The sequence below is a fragment of the Typopeltis vanoorti genome, chromosome 9 (assembly GCF_054136105.1).
Source record: "Typopeltis vanoorti isolate ZY-2024b chromosome 9, IOZ_Tvanoo_1.0, whole genome shotgun sequence".
NCBI lineage: Eukaryota > Metazoa > Arthropoda > Arachnida > Uropygi > Thelyphonidae > Typopeltis > Typopeltis vanoorti.
This window is the reverse complement of record NC_143557.1, coordinates 29,444,343-29,458,935: the sequence shown is the minus strand read 5'-3', so window position 1 is coordinate 29,458,935 and position 14,593 is coordinate 29,444,343. Positions and strand designations below refer to the sequence as shown.

The following is a 14,593-nucleotide window of genomic DNA, read 5'->3' as shown; positions in this document are numbered from 1 at the left end:
TATTTTATGTTCTGTCCATGTTGCCCGCATAAGTGTCGGTTGTTCCCATATCAGTTTTACCATCTTATTTTGTAACCACTGTAACCTGTTAAGTTTGTAGTCTGTGCAGAACGTGTAGGATGTGATTGTGTATCTTAAAATGTTTTCACATAATGCTTTATAGATTAGTATTTTTGCGTCTCTCAGGACAATATTTTTAAGTCGATATGATTTGCTTGCTATTATCCTGAGTTTGTTGTCTAGGTAGTTTATATGGCTATTCCAACTTTGGTCAGCATTGAAGTGAAGTCTGAGATAGCGTGTTGTTTTCACCTGTGTGATGGGTGTGGTTTTTGGATCGGCGCTTAGTGTATAGGAGGATGAATGTCGCATAGTGAGATATTTGGTTTCCATTGGTAGGGTTTGGGAATTTTTGAATATCATTAGCTTTGTTTTTCAAGGGTTTATATATATATGCCATTTTCGGTTATTCAGTTAGTGATTTTATTGATGTCGTGTTGCATATTTGTGTAAGCGATATTTGCGTTGCTGTGAATGGATACTATGTCCGTGTCGTCTGTGTACTGGAAGATTTTACTTTTTTAGGGGAAGATGGATTATGTCTTGTGTGCATATGTTAAATATAATGGGAGAAAGGACAGCTCCTTGCAGTACTCCACAAGTTACTGGTACCTCTTTGCTGTATGCTGATCCTATAGTAAATAGTATTTTTTTTTTATTATTGATCTCTGAAATATTTACATATATACAATTCTCATTTTGAGTAACATTCAGTATATCATTTTACAAGGTTCAGCACTAAGTGCTACATATAATGAAATTTCAATAATAATGATGGCAACATAGTTTTTTTTATCTTTTAAAATAAAAATCACAGTAATAATTTACTATTATATAGTTCAGAGCTACACAAGTTATATAATATTACATGTAGTTTACTATTTTATTTTATTTTATTTTTCTTTTCAAAGTTTGAGAAAGAGTGATTATACAACAGTATTTACACATGTGCAATTAAAATATTATATTTCCTATTTCTCACAAACATACAATGCAAACTCATTATTTACATATTTTTTGATTAGAAGAATAATTTACTACTTTATTTTTTTCATGTTAACTTTGTTGTGTTATAAGTATTATCTTTGTTGGTATATTTTCCAGAGTTCGTTTTTTAATGCTCTGTAGTGATTTATGTGTTTTAAATTTCTTGGTAGGTTGTTGAGTTGCGTTGGTATCTGATGTGATCTCACAGAAGAACCGTATGAGTTGTTAAAGGGTGTAGGGATGTAAAGGGTTGTTGTAGATCGTGTTATACGATGTGTCTCTGTTCTTTCGATAGGTGATGTTGAAGTAATTCCTTGTTAATCAATTTCAACTTGGAAAAGGAATTAACCGCTCCCTACACTAATAGGTAAGGTTAATAGTATTCTTAAAGCAATTGAAAATTTAGGGAAAGATTAATTAATGGACACAATAAAATTAAGAATATCGAAAGAATATTTAAATTATCCTTCCAAAATGAAATTATCATAATATGTTTTTAGCTGTTCAAAACGTTCTATTAACGAACACAATGTAACGTCTAGTAGTGCATAAAACACATTCACTCTAAATTTATCTTCTGGCGATTGTGGCGTTTCGTTATGATGCTCGTAGTCAAATTGTCGTGCCTTCTTTCTTCATCGAACTTCCGTACCAGTTTTAAATTCTTGTTCTCCATCCACCTCTTCACTCAATTCTTTTGCCGTTTTTAGAACTTCTTTAGAATTTGTATCTGATCGATACTCTTGTATGAATATTTTTAAGTTTTGGGTAGATTCTAAAGCAAGTGTAATGTTCATATTTTTGTCTTGAAGCATTTTACTCACAGGATTTATTCTGTTAAGTAAATCATGCCAAGTTATAAGAGAGCAAATAAATTTGTAGTCCTTTATTTTAGCACATAATGTTTGTGCTTCATGCTGAATTTTTTTGTTAAAATTTTCATTATTTAAAATATCAAAAAGTGCATCATAAATTTCTCCTAACTGATATCGTAGAGGGCGGATTGCATTAGTTTCTGATAGATGTTTCAATGCTAATTTTTTCACGATATTTAAAAGGATCGCCCAACGTTTGTAGGAGAATGAAAAGAAATTGTATATTTCTTGAAAAATTGCAAAGAAACTAATTGTATCTGCATTCACTTTGGTTGCATCGTATATGATTAAATTTAGAGTGTGAGCAGCACACAGTACATAAAAAGCTTGAGGAGTTTTGTTCAAAAGCAAATTTTGGAGCCAATATTTTTTCCCTTTCACGTTTTCCCCATTGTTTCCCCTTGACCTCGCATGTCTTCAATGGAAATGTTCCATTTTTCCAGTTGTTCCATTATTGTTGCACATAAACTACGTCCGTTTGAATCTGATATATCTGCAAAACCTAAAAGGTTTTCCCTGATCTTGACAATTCCATTGTCACAGGAAAGAAAGCGAATAATAATGGTTATTTGTTCTGTTTTACTTGCATCAGGTGTGCAGTCTAAAATTATGGAATAATATTTAGATTTTTGAATTGATAATAAAATTGCATCCCTGATTGCGTTACTTAAACTTTTCAATATTTCATTTTGACTGTCTTTACTCAAAGAGTGTACTCTATAGTTTCTTTATAGGGCCCTTTCAATATGATTTTCATAACGGGATCAAACTTCGCAAATAGTTCGACTAATTTTAAAAAATTTCCGTTATTCCTTTCATATAATTTATAAAATGATCAGCGAAAACCTAAATTTTGGCTACCATGGAATTTTATAATTTCAGTCAAGCATTCTAAAGCACTCGTCCAATGTTCCTTTTCCATTTCATACATGCTTTTAGTCTGTCAATTAGTAGTAGTTTTGTTTTTTAAATTTTTATCAAGTTCCTTCCTTTTTAAGAAATTTTTCATGTGAGTTAAACTAGTGTTATGTCTATGCCAAATTGTACTTACATTTCACAATCGTTATAACCTTCTACAAGACTACTTGATTCAGTAGGTGCGAAAAGTTCGCAACAAAAGCAAAAAACAGAATTTATAGTTTCGGAAAAAATGAGCCATGTTCTTGGCACAAACTCCCCGTTTTCCATTTTTCTATTATAATACGTGTTGTCAAATGTCGCCTTATGCATCTCTGGGATATATTATATTTTTCTTTTGAACAGGCTCCATTTCAATTAAAAACAACTCGTGATTTTTCATCAATATTTCCCCATTCACCTGGATCTTCTAAATTTACAGAGACTAACAATGTGTTAGTTTCGTAGTCAACTACAACTAAATCTTCTCCTAACTTTTTTATTTATTTTTTGACTTAAATCATGCATCTTATTCAATAGTTGCAATAGTACTTTCATGCAAACTGCATGATATGCAGTTTGCATGAAGTTTGCACTTCCACCGGTCTTGTGCACGCTGTCCTTCAACTCTGATATCTAATGTTCCAATTTGGTTTCAATCTGCATCAGAATATTTTAGTATTTTAACAAATTTATTAAGCGCCCCAGTTTATTTCTTAATATCTGCTTTTTTCGCAGCATGACGTTTACGATTTTGTGCACCGGGTAACTTGTTTTAAAATTTTTGATTCCATTTCTATTTTATATCCACAGGAAATTATTACACAACGACATGGAGACGAAATAATAGTCCACACTGCGCTACTGTCAGTAACCTACTGAGATGCGTTCCATATGACTGGTTAACTAGCAACAAATGTTTTGTACGAAAATTTGTTTCTGTGCATAAAAACCGTTCACCGTTTCACTTTAGATAGACTGCAGTAAACACAACATTCTGCTGGCAAGCATTTAGCCTGCTCTTGCTGCAAAATTGTAAACAGCCGGCTGATCAAAGAGGCAGCAATGTGCAATTTTTTAAAATTTTTATTCGGTGAATCCGGCCTTATTTATTTTAATATTGATCATTCTAAGAATTTTTTGTTTTTATGATAAAAATTTTGTTTCTTAAAAACAGCTTATGAACCGTCCCAGGGCATCAGCTCCCCATTCGTAGCGTCGACCGCAAGCCCACTTCCACCGGTCTTGTATAATATAACTATCCAACATAAAAAAACACACAGAAAACAAAACCACTATAGTTCGCCTACCGTTTGTAGGTCTCTGCTTGGCGTCTTGCTAAGAATAGTCGATTCATGCTGAAGGGAGAAAGAAATGAAGGACGTATGAATTGGTTGCCAACAAGCGAAATCAAGTGCTTTATAGGTAAAATTTTCCAACTGTTATACAAGCAACATAGTTAACTACAATAATCATAATAGAGAAGTTAATTTTCCGACCTGTAATAATAAACAACTCATCCCACAATACGGACTGATTATCCTATTATCGGAATGGATTCTCCTTTATCTGACATGCGCAGAAGTGTTGAAGGATTTCTAATCGGTGGACGGACTATACCATCACTCAGGTTGAAACAATACGATACATTGGAATTTACTTCGACGGAGATATGAACTGGACTAACCAGATAAGTCAGCTACATAACAGACTGCGAACAATAACTAGCAAACACTACAGGTTAAAAGACATAGTTCCCACCTAACAGACATAATGAAATGCATTGTGGTAATTCAGTGGCGTGTCATGACATTCCTAATGATTGTGTATCCATCAAGTGTCAGTCTACTTCCAATACAGCAATCAAACCAAAACGCGATTACTAACCCGTTTAACCCTCAGTAGAGCTTAATAAAAGGTTTGAGAAAGCAAGCTGAGACATTACACGTCAACTGGGATCAACACAAAGAAAAAAAAATCCAGTTATTGCGACTACAGGGAAAACGGCTTAGAAGAAGTTCCGCTAATCGGGGACCAGAGTCCAACTTACGACGTTCTTTCTTCGCTCCACTTAGCGTCGTAGACGCATACACAACTTCCACTGAGCTACACAGGGACCACTGCAACTTCAAAGCAGTCGAAAGGAAGTAAACTGCAACGACACACGTTGCATTGGTTCGTGGAGTAAAATAAACCATACGACTTGTTTATTTTGAATATCAATTTCCCATGTTTAGCTGATAAGGACATCTAAATGTTCTTTGTTCTTCACAGAATTTGCACACAGATTTTTTTTTCTTCAAATGATGAGTGTTCTGATCAAGGACGGCTGGGTTTTATTGTTATTATTATACAAACACCTTCTGGTGTCGACTCATCAGGGGAGGCTATAGTAAGATGCATTCTAACAGAGATAATGTTTATCATACCTCATCTTAAATTGGTTAAATAAATTGGTTCAATGTTTCCACACTAACCATCTCATTTGGCAATAAATTCCGCTCATCAACAACTCTCCATTCAAAAAAGTCATGCCGCCCTCTCTTACGCTCCACACCTTTATACAACTTTCAAGAATGACCTTTTGTCTCTATCCCCTTCCATCCTTCACCCTTTGAAAATAGCCTTGAAAAATTTTGTGTACCTTCAGAATTTGTTGTTATGTGCAGGAGCGTCGTAACCAAGCAACTAAATCAATTCCAAGGAGCCGAAAAAAAAAAAAAACTGGCAGAATTATGCCTCCTTCATACCTCCAAGGAGTTCATATTTGCTTGCAACGCCATGTACATAACTTGGATGAAAAATTCCCAAACTTCTACATTTTATATAAATTCACTGCTTGAAGTCACTTCCTTTCTATGATGTTGTTTATAATGTGTGTGTTTGATAAGAGATAGAATGTATATTGTTTCCAAATTTCGGTAGTTTTTGCGATTTGATTTTTAGTAAAATATTTTCATTTTTGAAAAGATTCATTTGCCAAGTTACGTACTGAATTCGCTTACTAAGTGAAATAGTTGATTTCCCTAGTTCACGCTGCGTTTCCTGCAGAGTAGTGGTGCTGTATATTGCTTTTGGATGAGCTGTTTACAGAGTTGTTTGACGAGTGTTCATTGAGGTTGATTGGGACAGGTGTATTAATAGAAAGTTTTTATACGTTTTGCGCAGCGGTAGCATGCATGAGGTAAATTAAGATCGGTTTATACATCTGTTCATCCAGGTAACTTTTATAGGTGTACATTCGTTAATGGAACTGTAGTCAACTTACCGCTAATTGCTTTATTCAGAAACCGCATAGAAATTGTTAAAAATAAGCTGAACTGAACAGTTACTAGGAATAACGCTAAATGAAAAAGAACGTTTGAGTTATTACTTTATTTTCATCAAGCACCCCCCCCCACCCCAAATCAGATGAAATATAGTTATACACTGCAGTGAACACTGTAGGTTCCAGAGAAAGTTTTCGACTTCTTCATCCACGATATTTGAGATTAATTTTATTTTGTCATTTCAGATTGAACCTGAGTTTTAGGGCAGAAAGTGCATACAGTTAATTTTAAATTTAAATTAACACTGCTTGTCGTGTACGTTAAATATTTAATTGATGTAATATCTGACGCTTCTCTCTTTTTAAATGGATGCAGTATAAAATAATGACGCAGTGTTTATAATCGTGTTATGCATTATTTACTTCTACGAATTAAAAACACTGCCAGTCATAGAATGCTACTGTGTGCAATTATGCAATCTGCGGACTCTGAACAATTAAATGCCTCCACTTGACTGTGCGTTGGATTGCAAAGTTCCTTGATTAGATAATTAAGGAAGTTTGCGATGAGCAAACGTTCAAGTTTGTTAATTTTAAGTATTATTTTCATTTAGTCATCATGTTCATTATAATTATACCAGCTGTCTCAAGCACCATATCAGTAATGGTGCTTGAGACAGCTGGTACTATAAGCTGGTACTCAACCTTTTGGTACTATAAGACTGACACAAAACTTTATTTTGCATCAGTCTTATAGAATGCCCTTTTAGTAACTGAGTGTCTATTATATCCTGTCTTTTCTGCCTGCTAACTAAACTTTGCAAGCCATTCACCTTCAGTCTGTCCTCATAGGGAGCATTATGTTCTTGTAGGAAAATGATTTTCTCCCTAAACCAGTTGAAAGGTTGAGCAATTTAAAATAAATTTTATTAGAGAATTTACCCTTACAAGTGCTTCTTGAACTACACTGGTTTCCATAAATTAAGGAAGAAAAGAGAAAAGCAGCATAATTCAAAGACTGTGTGATGAATTTTTATGCAATTCAGTGAAAAGTAGTATGATATGAGAGAAGCACTTGCAAAAATTGTAAATATTTTAATTCAATAAAAAATGGGTACATGAAGTCAAAAACAAGAATTAAAAATGAGATTCTCAATAAGGAATGTGGTCACCCTTCACAGCAATACAGTGTTCACAACAATGTTTCATATATTATATAATGGTGTCCAGGAGCCCGGTTGATAATAACTGTTGCTCTTGCAAACCTTTGGAAAGCTCTTGCAAAGCTAAAATAACTGTTGCTCTTGCAAACCTTTGGAAAGCTCTTGCAAAGCTAAAATAACTGTTGCTCTTGCAAACCTTTGGAGAGCTCTTGCAAAGCTCTCCAAAGTCCCTCAAGGGACTTTGGAAAGCTTTGCAAGAGCTCTCCTCAAGGTTTTGCCTCAAGGTTTTGGGGAGGGGTTGAGAGCATCATCATCCAGACATGTTGAATAAGACTAAGGTCAGGAGACCTGGCTGTCCAGTGCATACGTATGATAGTCTCCTCATGAAGATATTAGTTCACGAATTTTGCTTGATGAGGATAAGCATTATTGTCTTGTAGGATAAATGCTCGCCAGCATACAGACTAGCATAGGAGTCCAGGACCTCATCTTCCTAAGTTAGAGCATTTATCCTACTGGTTCACAGCAGAACCACATGCAGGGTGCTGCATTCACCCAACAAAATATCTCGCAAACCATCACACTACCTCTATCATAAGTGTTTCTTTCACAAATATTAGTGGGATGACAGCATGTCCCTGGTCTTCTCCAGATCAGAGCATGCCTAGTATCATTTGAAGAGCAAATCTGGACTCATCTGTAAACAGTACTGATTCTCCATTGGTCTTGGGTCTAATTGATGTGGTGCTCTGTCCATTTCAAACATTGTCTTGTGATGTGGAGATAGCGGTACACAGACTACCTGTTGCCTAGCACAGAGACAACCTTTATTGAAGCCGTGTACTTTAGGAAGGAGATATCAATGTTTCTGTGGCTGTCACTCTATCAGATCGTAGCTGATTCGGAGTAGCAGTTCTGTTTTGGTGAGCAGATAATCAGAAATAATGGTCACCCACTGCAGTTGTTGCCCATGGCACTCCTTCACTAGAGATCCAGAATTCTGTTTGTGACTGTTGGAATTGATTCTGCAGTGTCTGAACCATGGAATGACTTATGTGAAGCCACCTCTTCCTGATTTTGGTTGGCGTCTAGTCTTATGATAGCTTCCACCTGAATTTATTTGTAAAATGATGTCTTGCAACCATATTCAGGAATTTTGCTATCACAAAATGTCTTGTTCTCACTACAGACATGAAATGGAAAACCATTCCAAAGTACCACTTTCATGCGGTGGCTCATTTGTATGTGATAACCAGACTCATGTTATAAACTTATAAACCTCAGATATGTTTTATATAACATATCTGAGGTTTATATGTAACCTCCCCCAAGTTATCAAGATTTTTATATCTATTCCTTAATTTATAGAAACCAGCATAGATAGCAAGTACAAGAGGTCATAGACTAGTTTTGTTTATGAGAAACAGAATTAAAGACATTGTGAATGTATCTTCTTTCTCATCCATCAGATGATGAGCTGAGTCGCTTATAAAATTTTTGCCATTTGGCTCCATATCTGGCCATTTCTGTCATTTATCTGAAACTTGATAATTCTCACCTTTCCTTCAAAGACTGTACAAAGTTCTTTTTACTTCTTGATCATCTTCCTCCATTGATTTCATTCCGTTGCTGTTTAAGAATTAAAGCTATGATATCTTCTCTATCGTTTAATTCATTGACTTGCTCATTTCTTTTGTGTTCTGACCAGTGGGTCTTATTTATTTTTCTTAAGTATTTCATTTCACAGGGTCTGATTTTCTATCTTTCTTTTTGATTGAGTCTCTATATCTTGGCTTCATATGTTACTGTAGATATAATAATAGTGTGAGCCTTTTGGAAATGGTGTTATTTTCTGTATTTTTAATTTATTCATATTAGACCATCCTTTGTTACATCTATATTTTACTGTTTCTCTGTTGTCGAGGTTTTGAGTAATGAGACTGCCAAAATATGTCAATTGCTTTACTTGTTCAAGCATATGATTTTCTAAGTTATTGAAAAATTTTCCTCATCTCTTCCTATTTTCATTGTTTTAGTTTAGCTTAGATTGATTTTCATTCCAATAGTTTTGCACTCTTCATTTAAATGTTTTATTGACTTTTCCATTTGTACTCTAGATTCTGCATGAATATTTAATGCATATTTAATGTAATTGATGTTTGGCTATCGATTTTCACATTTCTTTGAGACAGTAAATAAATTTGGTGAGAGTAGGCAACCTGCATAACTCCTTTTTCTCCTTTTAATTTATTATTATTATTGAGACCTCCAGGGAGTCGAGGACTCATTGAGGGAGGCTATAAATCACCCAAATAACCTGTCATACCTTCCCTTAAATTCATTCACACTAGATGTACTCACTACCCCTAAAGGCAAACTATTCCACTTATTGCTCTCTGGGAGAAAAACCTAGCTCTTATCCCTTTCTTGACTGCAAATAAATTTAACTTCCATGGATGCCCTGTGTTCCTCTCCACCTTCCATATAACGAAAAATTTCATCAGATATCTTATAATACCCATTCAAAAGTTTATTGACCTCTATCATATCGCCCCTCTTTCTCCTGTTAACCAAAGTCTGCAATCCACATACTTGCAATCTATCCTCATAATCTAAATCCCATAATCCAGATATAATCTCTGTAACTCTTCATTGCATGCTTTCCACAGCTTCTTTATCTCCTGGGAACCCAGAAGACCAAATCTGCACACAATAATCCAGGTGTGGTCTTATCAAAGCCTTGAAGAGGCAAGATGACTTTCTTATCCTTACACGTGTCAAGATACAGTTCGACATTGTAATTATCCTCTGAGTTTTGCAACTCAGTATTTGCAACTTTTGCTATGTGACTTTTCAACTCCAAATTCCCATCCAACAATACTCCAAGATCCATTGTCTTCTCAGTTTCTTGTAGCATAACCTTGCTAATATAATATGCTGCTGGAACTCTAATTATTCACTTTAGCATGATTGCTTACTTTGGCTTTATGCTAGCTAACATTAAACTGACAGCTATTTTAGTTTGCCCAAATTTCCATCCTATTCAAATTATTTTGCAAGTGCTGAATATCAGTAGCATCTCTGATTGCCCTGCCTATCTTCGCATCATTGCCAAACATTTGCACATCTGATGTTAGACCCTGCCTGATCTCATTAATGTATAGATTGAACAATAATGGCCCAAGGACTGAACCCTGAGGTATACCACTGGTCACCTTAAATCTAGCAAATTCACATCCACTGTATAGCATTTTTTGATATGTCAACCACACCCTGATCCAAGTCAAGAGTTTACATTCCAATTCCATATTCACCAATTTTTGCAACAACCTTTTTTGTGGTATCCTGTCAAATGCCTTAGAAAAAATCCAACATTATCATGGTGTATCCATTTCCTATATCCAACTCAGCTGTAACATTGTTATAAAAGATGAGCAAATTGCTAAAATGAACTTCCTTTATTAAGCCCATGCTGTTCCTTACAGAGTATAGCATGCGCATCTGCCCATTTCTGTATGCTAGTTCTTACAGCTTCTCTAACATCTTCACGACCTATCAGTATCAGAGATGCTGATAGGTCGGTAGTTAGACACGTTAGATTTTGCATTACCCTTGTACAATGGAACCACCATGCATTCCTTCCATTCCTGTGGCATCATTCCTGAGGTGACTCAAGGTTACATAAACATGTGAAAGGTGTAGCCAATTCGGCTGAACATTCATTTAGCAAACGGACTGATATGCCATCTGTCTTTATAGACAAGTTCTTAACCAGGTTATGCAACAGCTCTTCAGCCTCATTTTCATGAACCTCTAACTCTTCATCCAGTGTAACAGTAGCACTGTGCACCTGGTTGATATATCTTAGCAAAGTGAGCACTCATTAACTGAACCATCTCATTAGCTTCTGACAGAATGAGTACCATCTGCATTCAGTAAAGTTATTCTTTTACATTCATTCTTTCTTTTGCTTGTGGCAAAATGATAAAATTCTTTTGGATTGCCTTTAGCTTGCATGGCCAATTTCTTTTCATATACTCTGATTTAGCTTCACAATACTCGTTACTTTTCTGGCCTGAACTTTATATATTTTGTAACTCCTCTCGCTCTTATTCTCATGATATTCTTTTCACATCATCTTCTTCTTGTGGATCTCTTGCTTAATAAGGTTCCACATCCATTTCATTCCCAACTTATTTATTCTTTGAACTCTAGGGATACGTTCAAATACCACCTCATTTAAGCTCATTTTCTAAGATTCCTATGCATTGCTGACATATTCCCTATTCAGTATCTGATACCATGTGACCAAAGATAGTATTCCCCTAAATTTATCATAATTTCCAGCTTTGTAGTTTTAATCAGAGCATCAATTTGTCTGTTTTAATCAGAGCATCAATACAATTAGATACTTCTCAAGAAAGCACAGCATGATCACTGTCGCCAATTGGTGGTAAAATAGCCATATTCTTAACAGAGACTGCTTCTGACACTCTGAGCAAATCCTAACATTCTTTGACCTTGAGTTCCTTCGGTGACATGCTGATTGAGAAAGTTGTCTTGCAATAATTTAATAAATTCCTCTTCTTTCTTATTATGAGATTTCTCTTCTACCCAATCAGTGTTTGGAAAATTAAAGTCACCCATAATGATCATTTGTTTGGTACCTATCAGGCAAAATTGGTGATGTATTTCCTCATCCCCTGCAACCGAGCCACCAGGTCTGTAGCAACCCCACCGTATATTTCATTCTGCTAACCTCCACCTCACAACAGATACTCAAACTTACTGCTCCATTGGGCATTGTTACCATCATTGTTTTCTTTTGTTTCTACCCTAACTGGACTTAAGTCATCTCATATCATTAGTAGCACTCCTCCTCTCCTATCTCTGTCATTCCTAAAAATAGTATATCCATTACACTCGATCCCACTTACCATATCTGATTCTGATAGGCAGGTTTCACTAATGCCAACAATCTTAGGACACATTGTATTCAATAAAGCAACAAACTCAACCCCTTTGTTTCTAATGCTCCTAGCATTTGTATATAGACATAACAAATTACCACCTAACCTATTCTTATAATTTGATATGCAATCTATTTGGTCTTGTTCAAGAATTTTCAGTTTTCTGTCCACAGTCACACTTAAAAGGCCCAAAGCATATTTCTTTTCTTGGTGCCCATTGCGGGATTCAAACCCACAGCCTTTTGGCAGTAGAGTGGATCGCTGACCACTTGGCTAACCAGGCTGTCAAATTTTTGTTGTGATCCTTTTTTCTTATCATGTCTAAGTTTAGTCAAATGTTTTTCCACCTTTTTCAATTCTCTGGTTGATTTTCTAATAATTTCTTTTAATTGTGATATATCTAATGTTTGTGATATAAGATGATAGCAACTTATCCTCAGATAAATCATCATCATCACTGCAGCAGTACTTTTGTTCATCAGGACAGATGTTCTACTCAGTAGTAAGAACTTTAGCTTTATTATTGAGAGAGAGAGAGAGACCTCCAGGGAGTCAGGGACTCATTGAGGAAGGCCACATACTACATTAACCAGCTATCATACTTATTCTTGCATTCGCACTGCTTGCACCCACAAATTCCAATGTCAATCCATTCCAATCACACACACACACACGCACCCTATGAGAGAAAAATCTGTTCCTCACTCCATTCTTAGCAGCATTCATTCTCAGCTTCCAAGGATGCTCTCTTGTCCTTTCTCCACCCTTCATAAATTGAAAAATTCCATCAATTGAAATCCTGTATGACCCTTTCAGAAGTTTGTCTCAATCATATCACACCTCTTTCTCCTGTATGCTAGTGGCTGCAGTCTACAAATTCTCAATCTGTCTTCATAATCAGTATTCCACAATCCTGATATGATTTTATACTTTCCTTTACACTCTTTCCAATATATCGGAATCACAATGGAAACCAGGAGACCAGACCTGTGCACAATATTCAAGTGAGTTCTTATCAAGTTCTTGTAAAGAGGCAAAATGACATCCTTATCTTTACATGTGAATGTTCGTTTCAGCATTGCAATTATCTTTTGAGTTGAATTTGCAATCTTTGCTACATGGCCCCTGAACTTCAACTTCTTATCTACTAAAACTCCAATATCCCTAGCCTCATCAGTTTCTTCTAGCACAATCCCACCAATATAATACGACATTGGATATTTAATCATCTGAAGTTAATGACTTCACATTTACTGATATTGAACTGACTTTCATATTCCCAAGCCCACAATTCCAGTTTATTCAAATCATTTTGCAAGTACTGAATATCACCAGCGTCCCTGATTACCCTACCTATCTTTGCATCATCAGCAAATAGCTGTATACAGCTATTTGCTGAATGATGCTTGTGAAATCCTTCCCAATATCATTAATGTAAAGATTGAATAACAGTGGACCAAGCATTGATCCTTGTATCCCACTGGTTACCTTAAATCTTTCAGATTCACATCCCCCCTCATATACAACTTTTTGATATCTGTCAGTCACCCATCCTCTTATCCATGCTAATATTCTAACCCAAACCCATATTCTCCAATTAATGCAACAGTCTACCATGCTGTATTATGAGTCTTTGACTCCATGAGGTCTTGTTTAATAATAATAATAATAAAAGTCTTAGCGAAATCCAAAAGTATCATGGTGTATCCATTCTCCTTGTCTAGTTCAATGGCAACATTGTTATAGAAAGTGAGCAAGTTGCTAAATCATGACCTTCCATTAGTAAATCCATGTTGCTCATTGCAAAGTAGAGATTCACTGTCAATCCATTTCCGAATGTGAGTCTAACCAATTTTTCCAAAATCGTCACCACCACTCCTGAGATACTGATTGGGCGATAGTTGGATACATCAGTCTTTGCATCACCCTTGTGCAATGGAATACATTCCTGCCATTCCTGCAAAATCTTAACTGTTTTGAGACTCATTAAACAACCTGGTCAAAGGAATAGTCAGTTCAGCTGAATACTGCAATCCATTCACCAATCACTCTCCATGCAAAGAACGTGTTTCTCACTTCCCTGCTGATGCTTTCTTCATACAGCCTCCAGGAAATGGCCTCTTGTTCTACTTTTGTCTCCCTCTACTCTGTCCTTTGCATTAATCTGGTAACAACTCCTCACCAATCATATCTGCTCTCCTTCTGTTCACAAGGCTCTGCAAATTGTATCTTCAATCTGTTCTCATATCACACCTCCTCTGGGTCCTCTGTAATATATCCTCATCTCCCTTCTTTTAGCGCACGTAATATCTCATCAGTCCCTGTTGCTGAATTCTTATTCAGTTTGTGCAACAGCTCTAATACCTTGTCCTC

At 35.8% G+C, this 14,593-nt stretch overlaps 1 protein-coding gene across 3 annotated transcripts in view; it reads left to right on the top strand.

The window, feature by feature from the left end:
- The first annotated feature begins 5,881 nt into the window (after positions 1-5,881).
- Positions 5,882-14,593, top strand: part of LOC150102943 (uncharacterized) — a 149,276-nt gene continuing 140,564 nt past the window's right edge. The window contains exon 1 of one of the 3 annotated variants that reach the window (XM_090397387.1): positions 5,882-6,003. The gene's annotated coding sequence lies outside the window, so the exon portion shown is untranslated. Of the gene's footprint in view, positions 6,040-14,593 lie in introns of all 3 variants that reach the window. The other 2 variants (XM_090397386.1, XM_090397388.1) reach the window with 2 other exon arrangements.